We start from the raw sequence: 22,595 nt of genomic DNA on the forward strand, positions 1-22,595 counted from the left end.
CAATCGTCATTTTTTAGGAAGGATCTAGCCTTATAGAATTTTAATGAGTAGTGAGCAATTAGCTTACTATCTTCAATTATTTTTAGTTGTGAATTCTAAACTTGAAAGCAAGCATTTATGGTAAGACATCTGCGGTGAGTCTAAACATATGCATAAACAGTAGTTATAGCCTTGCACTCCATTATCTAGGTCTTTTTTTGAGAGAGAGGGAAAGAAGTTGTGTTAAGGACTAGGGTGAGTCTCTGGAATGAATGTATTGGTGTGTTGTTGTCTATTAAATTTTTGGATAAATTTATTAAAAAATAAAAAATAAAACATATAATGCTAAAAATAAGTGGGAATCAGCAAATTAAATGAATTAAAATTGATAATTAGTAAATAAATGATTTAGAAGATAACTAAAAAGTACTTTATAATAATTTAATAAATATTTGAATTAAAATAAATTTAGTTAACAAACAATGGTGAAATTTAAAATTCAATTAATTTCTAAGCAATCATAAAATTTTAATATCAGTCCAAACACTAACTAACATTATTCTTTTAACATAAAAGTAGATTACATATGTTAATATCAATATCTTTGTTCCCCTAAACTTATATAATATTATCTTATTTAGTGTGAAATTTAATTTTTAAAATATAATTCATTATATTATAAATAAATTTAATTTTTATATCATTATTCAAGATTAATTCTTTGTAGAGTTTTTAGAGTTTTTTTTCCTAGGGTGAATATCAGCTGCAAGTATTAGGAGTAGAAAAACTCTCCCCCTGAGCTGCTTTGGTAGGAGAATCATCTTTTTAAAATATTACTATGCCTTGGAAAGCAGCAATTTATTGTCATTATATATACACAGACATAGATCTGTATTCGTTTGTGTTAGGGGATAGTGGAAAAAAGTTACATGCATTAGCTGCTCTTTTATTTTGTATTGGAGCTGTGAGACTTGAACCGGGTAGCACAAGTGTTGAATGATAAAGATATAGCACTTGTGACAAATGAGTCTTAGCATTGGAATAAGTTGGTCACTTTCTAGAGAGGCCATTTTTTGTTGAGGTGATGTAAGTTGGGTCCCACTAAAAATAGGCAACCGTTCATTTGCACTGCAGTTGCTATTAGGAGTAGAAAAACTATCAGTGAGCCATGGTAGTACTAGAATCATCTTTTAAAAAAATTACTCTGTCAGAACTTGGAAAGGAACAACTTGTTGTCGTGTATTTGTTTGTATTAGGTGGATAGTGGAAAAAAGTTAGCATGCATAGGTGGGCTGAGCAATTGAGTGGTGCAATACAGTATTATTTCAATCATCCTTTTCTCAGGAAGGTTCTAACCTTATAAAATTCTAATGAGTCGTGAGCAATTAGCGTACTATCTTCAATTATTTTTAACCAGCATTTATTGTAAGACAACTGTAGTTCGTCTAAACATATGCATGAACAATAGTTATGGGCTTGCACTCCATTATCTAGGTCTTTTTTTGAGAGAGGGGGAAAGATGGTTGTGACTGAGTTGTGTTAAGGCCCTAGAGTGAGTCTCTGGAATGAATGTATTGGTGTGTTGCTGTCTATTAGATTTTTGGATAAATTTGTTAAAAAATAAAAAATAAAACATATGATGCTAAAAATAAGTGGGAATTAGCAAATTAAATGAATTAAAGTTGATAATTAGTAATTAAATGATTTAGAAGATAATTAAAACATACTTTATAATAATTTTATAAATATTTGAATTAAAATAAATTTAGTTAACAAACAATGGTGAAATTTAAAATTCAGTTAATTTCTAAACAATCATAAAATTTTAATATGAGTCCAAACACTAACTAACACTATCTATGTAAAAGTAGATTACATATGTTAATATCAATATCTTTATTTCGCTAAACTTATATAGTATTATCTTATTTACTATAAAATTTTATTTTTAAAATAAAATTCATTATATTATAAATAAATTTAATTTGTATATCATTATTCAAGATTAATTTTTTAAACAAGAACTTTTTATATAAAATATTATTTAAAACACTATTTGAGTGTGAAAATATTTAGATAATATTAGTATGTGTATGACAAGAACAAATATCAATGTATCCAAAATGTATATGTCATTAATCAAAAGGTATTTCCCATTTTAGCAACAAAAAAGAGAGTGTATAGCAATCTTTTCAAAATTTGATTTTAATAGTAATTTTTTAAATAGTAAAAATAAGATAATATTGATTAATTAATTATATTTATTACAAGTTTTCTTATTTTCTTTCAATAATTTCAAAATATTTAAGTAAGTTAAGTGGATGGAATTAAGTAAGCTACTATATATCATGCATTAGTTTTATATCATCAGCAAAAATATATATACAGATCTTGGGAGTAGAAAAACTGTCCGTGAGTTGCTTTGGTAGTAGTAGAATAATATATCTGAAAAGCTGCAACTTATTGCCATTTTATATACACAAAGATCATATTTATTTGTGTTAAATAGATAGTAAAAAAAATAGCACCCATTAGTGTGATGAGCAATTATAGTGCACTCAGCTGCAACATTATTTAGATTGTTCTATTGTGGTGAATGTTCTAACCTTATTGAGTCAGCGGGCAGTTAGCTTATTATTCCCAATTATTTTTAGTTATGATTTCTAAACTTGAAAGCAATTATTGTTTATAAACATGACATCTGTACACCATGAATCTAAACATATGCATGTATGATAGTTACAGTCTTTATAGCTCAAACCATTATTTAAATTTTTTTGTGAGAGAGTGGAGTTTTTTTATATGGAGATTGATGTGACAATTGATGACATTGATGTCAATGTCAGAAGGTGAGTTTGGGGAATAAATCTGTTAGTGTGTTATTTTGTATTTGTTTTATTTCATTTTGTTAGATTTTTTATTACATTTTGTAAAAATTAAAAATATAAAGCATAGGATGCAGACAAAAGAGGGGGTAATGGATGAGTACTTTATGGTCTGTCTGTCCTTGTGGAAAATTGATGGTCACTAAGTATTACATTTTAACAATACATTGTACAAAATTGATCGAGTAAATAGATAAAAGGATTATCGATTTCACGTATAAAGTCTTTTGTAATTGATCTTTGTACTAAGTAAGTTGGGTTAATTAGACCATTAGTGGCACATATGAATTTTAACACTAGCATTCATTCTTGATACAAGAGATTCTTGATATAAGAGATGGATACCCCGGATCAGGAAATCTGGTTTCGTGTAGATACCTTTGCCAAAAGAGATCATGGAAGAAATTGAAGCAAAGGGAAAGCTGCAATATCACCAGAAGTTTTTTGCACTCGAGGAAAACAACCGGATGGTCCAAGGATGGAATGGATGAGTACGTTATGGTCTGTCCTTGTGGAAATCTTATGGTCACTAAATATCAAATTTTGACAATATAGTGTACAGAATTGATCGACTAAATAGATAAAAAGTTATTGATTTCATCTATAATGTCTTTTATAATCGTTAGTAAGGTGGGTAAGTTAGACCATTAGTGGCACATGTTCCTCCATAAGAATTTTAACACTCTAATTCATGTATCAAGGAATATATATAGGTATCCCAAAGTGTTTCCTAATTTCAAATATAAGTAAAATTATTCTTACATGTCAGAATAAAGTAGTCTTTTTGAATTAGTGGATCTCCATTCTCCACAACTTGACTTGCCAGATTCTCCATTTACATGTTAGACATATATACTGAGACTCTAATTAAAGGAGAGATTAATGACTTATGTATAGTAATTATTTACAAATATAACTACAATTTTGTACTCATATTTGATTCAGCATTGCAGCTTCTAGCACCTTCTATAAAATCATATCAGCTGACTTCTAGAAATGTAAAGAACTACAACCATTTAGGCACAGGGTACAGTGCAAGAACCTTAAACCATAGTGGGGACAAAATTGACACCCATATTAATTATCACATTTCTCATCTTGTTTCTGTCTTCTTCAGAACAAATTTGGATTAATCCAAATTATCTTCCATTTGGTCAAAACAAGTAAACAGTACTCACATACACTCTTAATTTTTGAATTAGGTTAGTATTTATATCAATAAATATTTAGCATATTGTTTAGTCTTTGTATGCTGATGCAGAGCAGATGTGGAAAGGTGAGTTGGAAGCTTAGCCTTGGACAAAAACATAATAAGGTGAAGTTGTAATTATGTGTGAAGAAGAACTACAATTGTTAATGAACAAGATAACACATAGAGGAGCAGTGACATTCTTTGTGATGCCAGCATACTTTAATAGAGTATATAACAATATGATTAAGGAAAGCAAGGAGTAGATTCATCACATGCAAGTCATAAACAGCTGGTGCAAAAGTTTCAAATGCTTATCTGGATTGCCGTCACTCTTCATATATTTTTCATCATGCATGTTTCTTTATGTTTTCTAGCATCCTTAATATCTTATCTTGATGTTTAATGGAATGTTTTGTGGGGCAGCCATAAAACTAAGCCATGCAAGCTACCTTCAGACTATTACAAATTTTCTATGATGTTTAACTATAATTTAATGAAACATTATTGAATGTACTATAAATTTTCTATGATTATTATAATTTTAGATACAACATACTGTGTCATGTCACAGTCACAAAACTGTTTTTTCTTGATAGTGTAAAGTTTGTGCCACAAGAAAAGTTGTTTATGACAGCTGGCTCCAAGTTCTGACATATTTCATCTTCTTTTCTGAAGGTCCTGTTGATTTGTAGATATGGAGTATAAAATGTCCAAATTTGCAGTGGTTCATACCATCTGAATCATGGTGAACCACACATATAAACAATTTGACATCTTCAAGTACAACAAAATATTTACATCAAAGTATAAAAAGTCTCTGAAACAGAATTGGTCATCATAGCTAGGCTATCACTTGGAGCTTGTTTGGTGCTTGCTTCAAGAATCAATGAGATATGTTATTAGAATGTGTGGGTGAAAGGTACTTATATGAAAAGGTTGGAGCTTGGAATTTGAAAAGCGGCTGATGAGGCACGTTCCATTGTCGATTTGCTAGCATCATCAAGATCATTCCCAGTTCTATCTTGTGCAAAGACAGGGAAATTTTAATTAGGAAAATTCTTTTACTTTGATGGGAATCCTTCTGCAATTCTCAGCATTATTAGCATTGATCTATTATGTCAAAACTAATTAAGACTCTTTCTCAATTGATCTAAATATATATTTCCCATGTTAAGCACTCATGCTCTCACTAGTTGCATAAGTGATGCACGCTAAGCCTGATAGCCTTCCCCGCCGTCTTATATCTTTGTGGGCAGAAGTCTAATTTTTTTTCCTTTCTTTGTGCTAATTCCAGAAGTCTAATGTTGGAGTCTGTTAAGTGCAAGGAATCGAATACCAGCTTCTATATAGAGTTACAGAAATTTTAAACATATGAGAGCCGGGGCTTACAGGCTTACCAGATTACCTCTGGCAATTATTATTTTAGCTGGAGTTGGAGCAATGATAGCTAAGACTACAGATTTGAGGAAGGAAGTGGCTAAAAATTAATAGCATACATTACCATGTCTCAATCTATTTATATCTCCTATGATGGTCTTGCAAATTCCCTACGGTCTACGGCCTACGGCAAAGTGACTTACAGCCTCCGGCCCTTCTCCTTACGGGAATTTACCCTACGGCAGAAATTCTCATATCCTCCCGCTCCGATCCATCTTCACGCATCTCGTTCATTACCTACTTGTCACCTGCTTCGTCTTAGTCATTCCCGAAAATATGGAAATTATGGCACTTGTCCCTACGTCTCATCATCATCGCCTCACCTATGTATAATCTCTAGACACGTGTCAACACTTCCGTAAAATCTGGGAGATGACTCATCTTTGAAGAAGGATAAAACCTACGGAAAACAAAGAAAGAAGAACGGAAAAACAAAGAAAAAGAACAAAAAAGAAAAAAAAAGAATAAGAAAATAATCTTCTGATACCGTTAATTAAATGAGATTTTATCTGCCATCATCCTAGTTCTGAATCATTAGTTCATTACTATGGCTTAATTCATTTGGTTTTTAAACATTCATATGGACAAGATGTTAGAAGTTCAGATTTATGATGATTTCCAGAATTCAACGCAACAGAATAATAGAGTTCAGATATTGCAGAATGCAGCTGATTCAGATTTTCCAGGAGACTATTGCTCAGGATTAGGTTTGTTAAGGTTTTGTGTAAATCTTGTTTATCTGGATAAACCTTATCTCAAACAAACCCACCACCTTATCTTATAAATCAAGTTTAAATCTCTCAAGCCTTATCTTTACTTGATTTATCTTTTTCAAACGTACTAACAGATCAGTTTAAAAGTTTCATTCAAATATTTTCAAACAAACTTATCTTCCACCTTATCTTGTGTTTGAAAATAAATCTGTTAGAACTTTGCTTATAAATACAACTCTTCATTTCAGATTTGTAGCCAACACTTTCACGAGAATCTTTCATCATCTGAAATCATTTTCTTGTTTCATACCCGAGATATTCATATCCAGAAAAACAAGAAACCTAGTTTGAGTTGTAATCAATTTGTTTATTCTTGTACTTGTGTATTCATATCAACTTTGTGCCGGGTTGTGGCAAGCTTGATTTCAAAGTATAGCAAGGTAGCTAGAAGGCTAAGGAATAGCAGTGGGTTAGGTAGCAAGGTAGCTTGGGAAAGGGGTTCTTTCAGGTGCTATATTTGTAATCAAGGAAAAGACTGTAAGTTCTTTTATTAAAGTTGATATAATACATTCTCTATGCTAGTTGGCATGGGGACTTGGATGTAGGCCATAGACTAGGTGTAGGGGCCGAACCAAGTGAAAACTTCTGGTGTTTTTACTTTTTAGTTTTCAGCATTCTGCATTTTATTTCTGTTGTTTATTTTCTGCAGTGTAATTGAGACTGTCTCATACCCTGTCTCATTTGTAAAGGGACTGTCCCATTTGCATAAGAGACTGTCCCATTTGCCTTGACAGTTAGAATATTATTTTATCTATCGAGCCATCGAATTTCATTTGGTATCAGAGCAGGTGCATTTAATTCTCTTTTTAGTGTTTATTTTGCTAGCGATCCATGACTCAACCAGATAGGTATTCAAACAATTATCCACCACTGCTTCATGGTGCTGAAAACTACAATGACTGGAAGTTTCGGATGAAAATCTTTCTCCAGCGTGATGCATTTGAATGGGATGCTGGAGAAAATGGTTTCACAATTCCTATGAAAGAAGGGAAGCCAAAATCTCTCAAGGATCTCTCTCCCGAAGAAGTGAACGCAATGAATTCCAATGCTAAAGCTATGAACTCACTTCTCAATGGCATGGTAGCTACAGAATTAAGAAAAGTTTCAGCATGTACTACTGCCAAGCAGATTTGGGATACGATCAAAGTCAGCCATGAAGGCACGTCTAAGGTACGTGAAGTAAAATTAAGTATGCTAATGAGTGACTATGAAGGTTTCAGGTTGGAAAGAGATAAAAGCGTGCGAGATGCTCAAGGGAGGTTTCTGACATTGATGAACTCCATCTCACTTCTGGAAAGGATCATTCCTGTAACGACCGAGAATTTTGCATCGTAATTAAGAAATTAAAGTATGTGTTATGTGATGAGATTATGTGATTAAGTGGTGATTATTTGTCTTATCTGTATACTAGAGTTAAGGAGCGTGGATAAAAACGTTCCAATTTAAAGAGTCAGCTTAAAAGTCAAGCTGTGGTTTCGGGCCGTCGGGTAGAACGGAACCCGTCCTAGTATGAAAATTAAATAATATAAAATGTGAATTATATGTGAAGTAAATGAATGAAGTATTTCGTCTTAAGAGACGTGTTGATTGGCAAAGGTAATGAGAAGCGTATTCGAAACGCTGAGCGTCGGGCCGTCAGGCTGAACGTGACCTGGTACGCGTAAAAAGAGAATAAAGATTAAAGAGGGATAGATTCTATGATCAGACCTGAGTCGTTATGTGACTATATGTGTGTGATTGCTTGACTGTGTGCATGATTATATGTTCTGTGTTAATTTCTGTGAATTTTAAAGGAATTATGTGATTTACATAAGGGTTTATTTAACCTTCGTGCATTTTTATAAAATCATCTGAGATGGATAAAAACATGGGATTCGTTCTGTTGTCTTCGTAGAGGTCTTAGAGACTTTTTAAAAATGATAAGTGAATTTAATTGTGGGTCTTTGCATTTTTAAATTGATTTTATGTGGAAAATGTATTTATTAAAGCGAGTTTGCGAAATTCATATAAAATCAACCGCTCGCTCAAATTCTTATTATGAGTAATGGATGAAAAGCTAATTTCGAGACCTACGTGTTAAAATTGTCATTTTCAATAATTCTTGACTTTCCGAGAGAGAAATATTTTTATTTTGAATTTTGTTACATTTGAGTAAAAAGAGAAATAAAATGCAAATTAAAAAGGGAGTTATTAGATTACCATTTTGCCCTTGTGTTGGTGGAGTATAAATTACTCCTTCCTCCCCATTTTCTTCTTTCTTTCCCGTGCACTCACTCTTTTCTCTCTTCTTTTTCTTTCACTCTCTCTCTCTCACTCGAAAAAATCTCTCTCGGCTCTCTCTTCAATTTCTCTCGGTATACCTCATTTTTCCTTGATCAAACTTATCAATCATCCCTAATTCTTCTTGATAAACACTTATGTGTAGGTAGAAGTATGTGCATGTGTGTATTGGTGCTTGCATGCCGAAGTGTGTGTGTGTTTTTGGGTTCGGTTTTAAGCCAAGAACCGAGGGCTTGCTTGATTATTTCGTATCCTATGATTATTGTGCTGAAATCAGTTTGCATGTGGTGTTGATGCATTTCTTTTGAGAAATCGGGCGTTTCGTGGTTGGACACCCTCGAATGAGGGCACCACCGTGAAGCCACCGCCACCGGGGATGAACTCCGGTGAACCGGTGGTGAGCTATGATGTTAAAAACTGAGCTCTAGAACCTTAAGATCACTTATTTATGTTTGCATGTGGTGTTTTGATTAAAAGGCCGAATAACCCTTACTATTTTAAGGAAATCAAGTTGATTATATTGAAATGCATGAGTCATTGATTTGATGTTGAAATATAGGTGGATTTGTAATTCAAGAATTAAGAATATCAAGTTGCATGATTGTTTTTGAAAAAGGCCGAATGGTTTTAATCTTTAAGGTTGTTTGATTTGAATTAACTTGTTTAAAATGATGAGGGATTGTTATTAGATTAAAAAGGAATGAAAATATTGTTGCATGCTAAGTTTAGGTTCGAATTTTTGTGTTAATAAGAAAGGAAATTGATTTTTTTTGGATAATCTTGGTAACCACTAAGTATAAATGGACTAAAAGTGATTGCATGTTAGTTTTAAAAAGGATCAAGATGTGCATGTCAATAATTTGTCCTTGGGATGTGAATTTGAGTTATTGCCGAATGAAATTGAGTTAAAATAGATTAATTTGATGAATGAATGGATGTATGTTATAATTTAGATAAAAATCAATTGTGTTAAGGAACTTAGTTGGCTTACGTGATAAAGATAAAGTGTTTGATATTGTGCTAAGTTAACATTAAATTGCATGTGAGCATGTATGTATATTTTGGTTCGAATAGTTGTTCATCAAGAAAATGGTGCTAGTTTAAATGTGGAATCATGTTAGAACTAAAGTTGTATGGTGTAATTTTGAGAAATTTGATTGTATATGTATAATTATGGTTCGGATTTCTATGATTAAAAGAAAGGAGAGTGGTTCTTTAAAGGTTGTTAATTGAGATACGTGTTTATGTGAATTAAAGTGAGTATTTGATTGATTTTAAGGTGGGTATTTGCAATAAGGCCAAATAGGCCATAAGAAATAAAGGTCAAAACTTGATTTTGGTAATTGAAAGAATGATTGAGTGTTATAGGTGAAAATCTTTGATTTTGCTTGATGTTTTGATTCGAATTAAGGAATAAAAGAAAAGGGAATTAAGTCGATTGATAAAAGTGATAGTATGCACGTAAATGTTTGGTTGAAAATGGGTCTAGTACTCGTAAAAGAGTAGTGTTAGTGTGATTTGAGAAATAGCCTAGGTCAAGCGAGTACGCTTTGATTGCTAGGTATATAAGGATATAAAAACTACGAGAAAGAATTGTGCTATGTGTTATGTGCTGTGTGCTTATTTGTATAAGCTATACTTGTATAGTTCGAGTCAAGAATATAATCGAGTTATCGTATAGAGTGATCGTTCCGGGAACGAGAGTTGGAAATCTAATTAAGATTTCTGGTTTTATTGTAGATTCGGAGCGTGAGGGCATTCGGGCTAGGAAAGGGAAAAGTATATTAGGTGGCATTAGTTCAACCCTCAGGAAAGCAATTTCAGGCAAGTAACTCTGATTACTTGTGTAAATGATTATAAAGGAAATGTTGTTCATACCATGTAGAGTATTGAACTGTTAAAGTATGAAACCCTTGCTTTATGAAACCCTGATATTGATTTGAAGTACCCTTTATTCTTGATAACCTGTTATTGATAATCCTATTGATCTCACCCGTTGATAATCTGCCTTTCTGTTCAAGTTTCCTATAATGCCATGATCATATTGAACCTTTAATTATCTTGGTTAACTCTGTTTAATGATACCCTGTTTCTCTTGATCGCCCTAATGATCCCTAAGTTATTTCTGATCCTTCAAATTTAGTACCTTATTAACCTTGATACAGAATTCTTGAGAATTGTTCCTTGCGTATCTTTGATTCACTCCCTGAACTTTGTTTCTTTAAAAATCTGAATTAAGAATGAGTTTCGACTTGAAAGAGTCCGAATGATTTCAAAGGCTTGGTAATGATAAAATGAATTTTAGAAAACCTATTGTTTTCCAACTCAAGGTTTTCCAAATGAATTCCTGATGGATTGGATTGAGACGTAAGAGGCTAGTGGGACTAGTCCATTCATGGTAAGAGGCTAGTGGGACTAGTCCAATTTAAGGCTGAAATTATGTCGAATGGTACCTTAAAGACCGGAATGGAGGTTGATACGGGCTGATCACCCGTATATAATGAAATGGAAAGATAAGTGATCCAATCAAGGGTTCTAAATGATTATTTAAGAAAAGGAACTGAAACTTTTATTCAGTAAATTGATTTTTGGAAATGAAAATGGTCTATACTGTTTTGAAAAGAGTTGATTATGTTATTGTGGAGCTTAGAGCTCAGAACCCTGATTCCTGAAATTGTTAATCATATGAATGATTCTATATCTTGAAATACTATTGCTTTCCTCTACCGAAAGATCTATTTTGATCCTATAATGATTTGTGTTGAATGTCGGCTTTCATCCTGTTTCGAGCCTTGTTTCTTGAAAGCCCAGTTATTCTTCAGATACCTTTCCTTATCTCAAAGAAAGCAAAAAATAAATAAATATACGGAAATCTGCCACCTAGTTTAGCTAAAATAGATGTCCCTAGTTTGTTCAAAGCATATTGAGAATTGTTATTGTAGAACTGCTATTTAGTTACTTGCTGAGTTTTATACTCATTGTTTTGTCTTAATCTAACCATGGCAGTTAAGCAAGAAGATGGCCAGGCTTAGGCGCACTGCTCGTAAGAGCGTACCTGGTGGTCCCTACCGTGTTGAGGGCTTCCAGTTGCCAGAGCAGGTAGTACAGGTTATGAGTAAGCTCGCGCCTAGTAAAGAGGTGTTTAAAGATACAATGGGTTATCTATCGGTTCCCAGCCGGAATCGATATTGATTATTTAATAATATTTTGGGTTTGTAAGTTATATTTGGTGATTGGTAGTTGTAATCTTGTCTCATACTTTATCCTGTTGATCCTGTTAGTAGTTAATCGGGGTTTATGCATATTTAATTAGTAGATTAGAGGTGTGTGAGTCCTCATTTCCTAACCCCGAGATTGGGGTCGTCACAAGTTGGTATCAGAGCTACAGGATCTAGTCCCTGAGACAAGTTAGGTTTTAAAAAAAAGGGGGGTATTTTGGGAATATATCTATATCGCGAGAGAGTTCGATTCATGTAGAGTTGAGTTAAACTATTAGGTATAGTCTAAGGAAAGTGTCTGATTGGTAAAGCAGAAACTAGAGTTAGGGTGTGAGTTAGATGGAAGCTTTATTTGACCCTAACATTGTTTCTTGGTTGTTGTTTTATGTTTTCTCTCAGGATCCTAGTAGTGGTAGTGACTCAGACACAGAGATTAGCTTGACTGGTACCCCTGTGGACCCTATTCCACCCTCTCCAGAGGAGCCTGTATATGTTAGTTCAGACCCAGAGGAGGACCCTTCTGAGAGTAGTGAGATCCCCATGCAGATTTCACCCTTGAGGCTTGATTCAGAGACCCCTGCCCCTGAGCCAGAGTCGGAGATGCCTAAGACTGTTCCTGTCAGTATTGGTGGCAAGTTAGCCCAGGACCGAGACTTTGTGTACTCCCGCATTCCTGAGTTAGGAGCTTTGGTGGATAGACTAGCCAGGGAGTCTAGGAAGAGTGCTTCTGTTATGGATGATGAGTGGCGAGTTCGAGTGAAGATGGTGGAGCAGGTTGCCAGGAGGAGATTGGATGAGGGGCCATCCACTAGTGATGCTGATGCTGAGGCCCGGAGGCGGCATAAGATCATTCGCTGGATGTTGGTTGTGTTGAGAGAGATCCTAGATGATTAGACGGGACTGTTGGTTGAGCCCGTAGATTGTTGTTGTTGTTTTCAGCGCCGGTAGGCTTTGGGATACTTGGTCAGATGTCGGGATCCCTTTTTCATTTATCTTGTTATATTTCAGACCAGTGTAGTAATAGTAGTAGTTGGAAGTTAGGGGTAGATAGGGGGATGTTTTCCAGTTTTCCTCTGTTTAACCCTGCTATTTATTGTACCTTGTTTCAGAACCTTAAAATCCAGAATATTTCCTATGTAACCCTTGATTTAAATAAATCTATTATCTTGCTTTCCTTTGTGCACCTTGTTTATCTTATAAACTGTTCTCAATGCCATGTTTTAAATACAACCATGTTTTCGTACAACCATGTCTAAAGATCGTAAAACCCTATTCCGTGCCATGATAAAACAACACTGATATGAGAATTATGTAGTAATAGGATTGCATGTGCAAATTGGGTAAAACTTAAAACCCACAAAAGAGATTTCATAAAAATTGTTATTATATATGCCATGCTATCGTATTGCTAAGTAATTGCTCAATCAGGTTTGTAAGAAATGGCCAACTCACCAGATCAACAAGAAGAAAAAATTCCCACCCAAGACCCAGAATTAAACCCAGAAACCACTTTGATGAGCAGACTTGCTCAGATTTTGCAACAACCTGTGGCCCCAAAAGTTGGAAATTTCAAGCACTTTCAATCTGTTCACCCTCCAGAGTTCTTAGGTTTGCCAGATCCGATTAAAGCACAGTCGTGGTTGAGAGAGATGGAAAAAGCCTTTGAGCTAGCCGAAGTTAAGGACGATAAGAAGGCTCAGTACGCAAGTTATTATTTGAGGGATGAAGCAAGTTTCTGGTGGGAGTCTTCTAAGGCGTTATTGGAAGGCAAAGACTTATCTTGGGAGAAGTTTACTGAGATGCTTCTGGAAAAATATTTGCCAAGTTATATGCAAGATCAGTTGGAGATGAAATTTTTGGATCTTAGATAGGAGGAAATGTCGGTAGCAGAATATGAGATGAAGTTTTCGGAGTTGGCAAGGTTCGTGCCAGAATACGTGAATACTGAAGCAAAGAAGGCTAAGAGGTTCCAGCAGGGACTTAAGTCATGGATTAGGAGTCAAATAGCGATGTTGGAGATCAAGAACTATGCTGCTTTGGTTCAGAAGGCAATGATAGTGGAAGGTGAGCGGGAAGCTGCTCGAAGAGAAAATGAAGGAAGAAAGAGGAAGTTTGAAAGCTCTGAGCAAGAGCAAGGAAGTTTCAAGTTCAGAGGAAAGTTTGGAAAGAATGGTGGAGGTCAGAACAAAAAGTTTCAGAAGTTTAGATCCGGGAATGGAGCTCAGAAGAACCGTTTCCAGAAAGCTGGACAACCGGGAAAGGATAGCAGGCCCCAGATGCAAGAATGCAGGAACTGTGGAAAGAGACACCCGGGGAGGTGTAATAAGCTGGATATAACATGTTTTAAGTGCAACCAGAAGGGGCATTATTCTTCAGAATGTTCAAATGAAATAAGGAAGCCTGATTTGGCTTGTTTCAAGTGTGGCAAGGTAGGCCATATGGCTAGAAATTGCAAGGAGCCTGTGCAGAAGGCTAATGTTCTCAGAATTGCTGGACCGCCGTCTCTCCCAGCACCATCAGCTCAACCGAGAGCTAGGACCTTTAACATGTCAATGAAAGATGCGGTGCAAGATGTGGACGTGGTAGCAGGTATGCTTGTTATAAACTCAGTAGAAGTAAAAGTTTTGATGGATTCTGGAGCAACCAGATCTTTTATTTCTGAAGGCATTCTTGATAAGTTAAATTGTGTTGCGTACCCTCTAGAGCCTAATTTGATTATAGAGGTAGCAAATGAAGAGAAAGTTGTTGTTAATAAGATTTGTCCCGATTGTGATGTGTCTATAGAAGGTCGGCACTTTTCTGCTGACTTAATTCCTTTTAAGTTAGGAGAATTTGAGGTTATTCTAGGAATGGATTGGTTGTCAAATCATGAGGCGCAAATAGAGTGTAAAAGTAAGAAAGTGAAGTTAAAAACCAAGGATGGTGAGGAAGTGATATTTAAAGGAAAGAGGCAAGAGAAGAAATTTCTAACGGTTATTGAGGCGAGAAGATTAATGCGTCAAGGATGCGAAGTTTATTTGGCTCATGTCGTGGATGTGGAGAAAGAATCTGTAAGGATCGACGATATTCCGGTAGTAAGAGATTTTCCGGACGTGTTTCCTGATGAATTGCCTGGGCTACCTCCCGACAGAGAGATCGAGTTTACGATTGAATTGGCTCCTGGTACGGAACCAGTGTCGAAAGCTCCCTATCGCATGGCGCAGGTTGAAATGAAGGAATTGGCAGCCCAGTTGCAAGAATTGTTGGACAAAGGAGTAATCCAACCGAGTGTATCCCCGTGGGGCGCACCGGTGTTGTTTGTAAAGAAGAAGGATGGAAGTATGCGATTATGTATCAATTACCGTGAACTGAATAAGTTGACGATCAAGAATAAGTACCCTCTACCACGGATCGATGACTTGTTTGACCAATTGAAAGGAGCTTCGTGTTTCTCAAAGATTGATTTAAGATTTGGGTATCATCAACTAAAGATCAAAGCGGAAGATATACCCAAGACAGCGTTCCGAACAAGATACGGACATTATGAGTTTTTGGTGATGGCATTTGGCTTGACGAATGCGCCAGCTGTATTTATGGATCTTATGAACAGAGTGTTCAAGCAGTATTTGGACAAGTTCGTGATTGTGTTTATTGACGATATACTTATTTATTCCAAAACGGAGGAAGATCATAAGGAGCAATTGAGGATTTCCTTGGAAATTCTGTGAAAAGAGAAGTTGTATGCAAAGTTTTCAAAGTGTGAATTTTGGCTAAAAGAAGTGCAATTTCTTGGTCATGTAGTTAATAAAGAAGGAATTAAAGTTGACCCAGCTAAGATAGAAGCTGTAATGAATTGGGAAAGACCCAAGACTCCGACAGAAGTCAGAAGTTTTCTGGGATTAGCCGGATACTATAGAAGATTTGTGCAAGATTTCTCAAAGATTGCCGTTCCATTGACAAAATTGACGAGGAAGAATGAGAAGTTTGTTTGGATAGAAAAGTGTGAGGAAAGTTTCCAAGAGTTAAAGAAGAGATTGGTAACCGCCCCTGTGTTGGTATTACCAGATGATAAAGGTGAATTTGTGATATTCGGTGATGCTTCCTATAAAGGACTTGGATGCGTGTTAATGCAACACGGGAAGGTAATAGCATACGCGTCAAGGCAACTCAAACCGCACGAGCAAAAGTATCCAACGCACGATTTGGAATTGGCAGCAATAGTGTTTGCCCTTAAGATTTGGAGGCATTATTTGTACGGGGAAAAGTGCGAGATTTATACGGACCATAAGAGCTTAAAGTATATCTTTACTCAGAAAGAACTGAATATGCGACAAAGAAGGTGATTGGAATTGATCAAAGATTATGATTGCGCGATAAACTATCATCCTGGAAAGGCAAATGTGGTAGCCGATGCTTTAAGTCGAAAGGAAAAGTTGAATATGTTAACGTCATCAGAAGAATTAATCAAGGACTTTGAAAAGATGGAAATAGTGGTGCAGACTCCAGAATTTGGAGGTGAAGCCATTTATGCAATGTTGTTTCAACCTGAAATTTTGGAAAAGATTAGATGCTGTCAAGAGCAGGTGATGAATCGCGAAAGGAATAAGTTGACGGGAGAAGAAATTAAAGCTCAAAAGGATGGAAAAGGAATATACCTTATTAACTCACGTATTTGGATACCTGATGTTGTGGAACTAAAGCATGAGATTTTGCAAGAAGCGCATAACTCGAGATTTTCAATTCACCCTGGAAGTACGAAGATGTACCAGGATTTGAAAGGAAATTTTTGGTGGCCAGACATGAAAAAGGAAATTGCAGAATGGATAAGCAAATGTTACACGTGCCAAAGAGTTAAAGCGGAACATCAAAGGCCAAGTGGATTGCTTCAGCCACTGGACATACCTGAATGGAAATGGGAACATATCGCAATGGATTTCGTGGTAGGATTACCTAAAACCAAGTCTAATCATGATGCGATTTGGGTGGTAATTGATCGACTGACAAAGTCAGCACATTTCTTGCCGATAAACGAAAGGTTTTCATTAGAGAAGCTGGTCAAAATGTATCTGGATGAAATCGTGATGCGTCACGGAGTTCCTGTATCTATCGTGTCTGATAGAGATCCAAGGTTTAATTCGAGATTTTGGCGACAATTCCACGATCATTTGGGAACGAAATTGAAAATGAGTACAGCATATCATCCACAGACAGATGGACAAAGTGAAAGGACAATTCAGACAATTGAGGATATGTTGCGAACCTGCGCAATAGATTTCAAAGGAAATTGGGACGATCATTTGCCCTTAGTTGAGTTTTCCTACAACAACAGTTATCATGCAAGTATTGGCATGCCGCCTTATGAAGCGTCGTATGGAAGAAAGTGTAGATCCCCTACTTATTGGGACGAAGTTGGTGAGCGCAAGTTAATTGGCCCCGGGCTAGTGCAGCAAACGAAGGAAAAAGTTGAAATGATACGAAAGAGACTAATTGCAGCTCAAGACCGACAGGCAAAGTACGTGAATCAAGAGCGGAAAGATGTGTAATTCAAAACTGGAGACAAGGTCTTGTTGAAGATATCTCCTTGGAAAGGTTTAACTCGATTTGGAAAGAAAGGAAAGCTAAGTCCAAGGTACATTGGACCATTTGAAGTATTGCGATAAGTTGGAAAAGTGGCGTATGAATTAGCGCTACCGCCGCAAATGCAACATCTGTACAATGTATTTCATGTATCTCTCCTAAAGAAGTATAATGCTGATGCGAGCCATGTGATCGAGTTGGAACCAGTAGAAATCCAACCAGATTTATCCTATGTGGAACAACCAGTGCGAATTTTGGATCGAAAATAAAGGACGCTTAGAAATAAAGTTGTACCTCTAGTTAGAGTGTTGTGGAGAAATCCACTAGTCGAGGAATCGACCTGGGAATTAGGAAGCGAAATGAAAGAAAAGTATCCCCATCTATTTACTTAGATTAGATTCTGGGGACAGAATCCTTTTAAGGAGGGTAGATTGTAACAACCGAGAATTTTGCGTCGTAATTAAGAAAGTAAAGTATGTGTTATGTGATGAGATTATGTGATTAAGTGGTGATTATTTGTCTTATCTGTATACTAGAGTTAAGGAGCGTGGATAAAAACGTTCCAATTTAAAGAGTCAGCTTAAAAGTCAAGTTGTGGTTTCGGGTCGTCATGTAGAACGGAACCCGTCCTAGTATGAAAATTAAATAATATAAAATGTGAATTATATGTGAAGTAAATGAATGAAGTATTTCGTCTTAAGAGACGTGTTGATTGGCAAAGGTAATGAGAAGCGTATTCAAAACGCTGAGCGTCGGGCCGTCAGGCTGAACGTGACCCGGTACGCGTAAAAAGAGAATAAAGATTAAAGAGGGATAGATTCTATGATCAGACCTGAGTCGTTATGTGACTATATGTGTGTGATTGCTTGACTGTGTGCATGATTATATGTTCTGTGTTAATTTCTATGAATTTTAAAGGAATTATGTGATTTACATAAGGGTTTATTTAACCTTCGTGCATTTTTATAAAATCATCTGAGATGGATAAAAACATGGGATTCATTCTGTTATCTTCGTAGAGGTCTTAGAGACTTTTTAAAAATGATAAGTGAATTTAATTGTGGGTCTTTGCATTTTTAAATTGATTTTATGTGGAAAAGGTATTTATTAAAGCGAGTTTGCGAAATTCATATAAAATCAACCGCTCGCTCAAATTCTTATTATGAGTAATGGATGAAAAGCTAATTTCGAGACCTGCGTGTTAAAATTGTCATTTTCAATAATTCTCGACTTTCCGAGAGAGAAATATTTTTATTTTGAATTTTGTTACATTTGAGTAAAAAGAGAAACAAAATGCAAATTAAAAAGGGAGTTAATAGATTACCATTTTGCCCTTGTGTTGGTGGAGTATAAATTACTCCTTCCTCCCCATTTTCTTCTTTCTTTTCCGTGCACTCACTCTTTTCTCTCCTCTTTTTCTTTCACTCTCTCTCTCTCACTCAAACAACTCTCTCTCGGCTCTCTCTTCAATTTCTCTCGATATACCTCCTTTTTCCTTGATCAAACTTATCAATCATCCCTAATTCTTCTTGATAAACACTTATGTGTAGGTAGAAGTATGTGCATGTGTGTATTGGTGCTTGCATGCCGAAGTGTGTGTGTGTTTTTGGGTTCGGTTTTGAGCCAAGAACCGAGGGCTTGCTTGATTATTTCGTATCCTATGATTATTGTGCTGAAATCAGTTTGCATGTGGTGTTGATGCATTTCTTTTGAGAAATCGGGGGTTTCATGGTTGGACACCCTCGAATGAGGGCACCACCGTGAAGCCACCGCCACCGGTGATGAACTCCGGTGAACCGGTGGTGAGCTATGATGTTAAAAACTGAGCTCTAGAACCTTAAGATCACTTATTTATGTTTGCATGTGGTGTTTTGATTAAAAGGCCGAATGGCCCTTACTATTTTAAGGAAATCAAGTTGATTATATTGAAATGCATGAGTCATTGATTTGATGTTGAAATATAGGTGGATTTGTGATTCAAGAATTAAGAATATCAAGTTGCATGATTGTTTTTGAAAAAGGCCGAATGGTTTTAATCTTTAAGGTTGTTTGATTTGAATTAACTTGTTTAAAATGATGAGGGATTGTTATTAGATTAAAAAGGAATGAAAATATTGTTGCATGCTAAGTTTAGGTTCGAATTTTTGTGTTAATAAGAAAGGAAATTGATTTTTGTTGGATAATCTTGGTAACCACTAAGTATAAATGGACTAAAAGTGATTGTATGTTAGTTTTAAAAAGGATCAAGATGTGCATGTCAATGATTTGTCCTTAGGATGTGAATTTGAGTTATTGCCGAATGAAATTGAGTTAAAATAGATTAATTTGATGAATGAATGGATGTATGTTGTAATTTAGATAAAAATCAATTGTGTTAAGGAACTTAGTTGGCTTACGTGATAAAGATAAAGTGTTTGATATTGTGCTAAGTTAACATTGAATTGCATGTGAGCATGTATGTATGTTTTGGTTCGAATGGTTGTTGATCAAGAAAATGGTGCTAGTTTAAATGTGGAATCATGTTAGAACTAAAGTTGTATGGTGTAATTTTGAGAAATTTGATTGTATATATATAATTATGGTTCGGATTTCTATGATTAAAACTAAGGAGAGTGGTTCTTTAAAGGTTGTTAATTGAGATACGTGTTTATGTGAATTAAAGTGAGTATTTGATTGATTTTATGGTGGGTATTTGCAATAAGGCCGAATAGGCCATAAGAAATAAAGGTCAAAACTTGATTTTGGTAATTGAAAGAATGATTGAGTGTTATAGGTGAAAATCTTTGATTTTGCTTGATGTTTTGATTCGAATTAAGGAATAAAAGAAAAGGGAATTAAGTCGATTGATAAAAGTGATAGTATGCACGTAAATGTTTGGTTGAAAATGTGTCTAGTACTCGTAAAAGAGTAGTGTTAGTGTGATTTGAGAAATAGCCTAGGTCAAGCGAGTACGCTTTGATTGCTAGGTATATAAGGATATAAAAACTACGAGAAAGAATTGTGCTATGTGCTATGTGTTGTGTTCTTATTTGTATAAGCTATACTCGTATAGTTCGAGTCAAGAATATAATCGAGTTATCGTATAGAGTGATCGTTCCAGGAACGAGAGTTGGAAATCTAATTAAGATTTCTGGTTTTATTGTAGATTCGGAGCGTGAGGGCATTCGGGCTAGGAAAGGGAAAAGTATATTAGGTGGCAGTAGTTCAACCCTCAGGAAAGCAATTTCAGGCAAGTAACTCTGATTACTTGTGTAAATGATTATAAAGGAAATGTTGTTCATACCATGTAGAGTATTGAACTGTTAAAGTATGAAACCCTTGCTTTATGAAACCCTGATATTGATTTAAAGTACCCTTTGTTCTTGATAACCTGTTATTGATAATCCTATTGATCTCACCCGTTGATAATCTGCCTTTCTGTTCAAGTTTCCTATAATGCCATGATCATATTGAACCTTTAATTATCTTCGTTAACTTTGTTTAATGATACCCTGTTTCTCTTGATCGCCCTAATGATCCCTAAGTTATTTCTGATCCTTCAAATTTAGTATCTTATTAACCTTGATACAGAATTCTTGAGAATTGTTCCTTGCGTATCTTTGATTCACTCCCTGAACTTTGTTTCTTTAAAAATCTGAATTAAGAATGAGTTTCGACTTGAAAGAGTCCGAATGATTTCAAAGGCTTGGTAATGATAAAATGAATTTTAGAAAACCTATTGTTTTCCAACTCAAGGTTTTCCAAATACATTCCTGATGGATTGGATTGAGACGTAAGAGGCTAGTGGGACTAGTCCAGTCATGGTAAGAGGCTAGTGGGACTAGTCCAATTTAAGGCTGAAATTATGTCGAATGGTACCTTAAAGACCGGAATGGAGGTCGATACGGGCTGATCACCCGTATATAATGAAATGGAAAGATAAGTGATCCAATCAAGGGTTCTAAATGATTATTTAAGAAAAGGAACTGAAACTTTTATTCAGTAAATTGATTTTTGGAAATGAAAATGGTTTATACTGTTTTGAAAAGAGTTGATTATGTTATTGTGGAGCTTAGAGCTCAGAACCCTGATTCCTGAAATTGTTGATCATATGAATGATTCTATATCTTGAAATACTGTTGCTTTCCTCTACCGAAAGATCTATTTTGATCCTATAATGATTTGTGTTGAATGTCGGCTTTCATCATGTTTCGAGCCTTGTTTCTTGAAAGCCCAGTTATTCTTCAGATACTTTTCCTTATCTCAAAGAAAGCAAAAAAAAAAATTGAATATACGCAAATCTGCCACCTAGTTTAGCTAAAATAGAATGCCCTAGTTTGTTCAAAGCATATTGAGAATTGTTATTGTAGAACTGCTATTTAGTTACTTGCTGAGTTTTATACTCATTATTTTGTCTTAATCTAACCATGGCAGTTAAGCAAGAAGATGGCCAGGCTTAGGCGCACTGCTCATAAGAGCGTACCTGGTGGTCCCTACCATGTTGAGGGCTTTCAGTTGCCAGAGCAGGTAGTACAGGTTATGAGTGAGCTCGCGCCTAGTAAAGAGGTGTTTAAAGATACAATGGGTTATCTGTCGGTTCCCAGCCGGAATCGATATTGATTATTTAATAATATTTTGGGTTTGTAAGTTATATTTGGTGATTGGTAGTTGTAATCTTGTCTCATACTTTATCCTGTTGATCCTGTTAGTAGTTAATCGGGGTTTATGCATATTTAATTAGTAGATTAGAGGTGTGTGAGTCCTCATTTCCTAACCCCGAGATTGAGGTTGTCACAATTCCTCAATCTGAGATCAATAGGAAAATCCTCAGAGCAATGCCAAAGACGTTTGCTCCAAAGGTTACCATTCTGCAGGATTCAACACTGCTTTTGACTATGGATACTCTAACACTATTCAGTGAATTGGAAGAATTCGAAAATCAGCTACGTAGATATGATGAAGAAGATGAAGCTCCTCGTAAGAAAACTCTTGCACTTAATGCAGATGCAGATGAGTCTCCTGATGATTCTGATGAAGAGATTGCTCTTCTAACAAAGAAGTTTCATAAATTTCTTGCCAAACGGAATGTTTCCAAACGACCTATGAAGTCACAGTTTCCGAAGAAGGACTTCAAATCTAATCCGAGCAAGGAGGTCAAAGTGAATCAAAGTAAGGATACTTGTTTTGAGTGTGGAAAGAAAGGGCACTTCAAAAAGGACTGCTACAAGCTGAAGAACAAAAAGAAGGCATTAATTACCTGGAGTGATGATGAATCTGATGTGGAGATCGATTCAGA

This window comes from Apium graveolens, chromosome 1 (assembly GCF_009905375.1).
Source record: "Apium graveolens cultivar Ventura chromosome 1, ASM990537v1, whole genome shotgun sequence".
NCBI lineage: Eukaryota > Viridiplantae > Streptophyta > Magnoliopsida > Apiales > Apiaceae > Apium > Apium graveolens.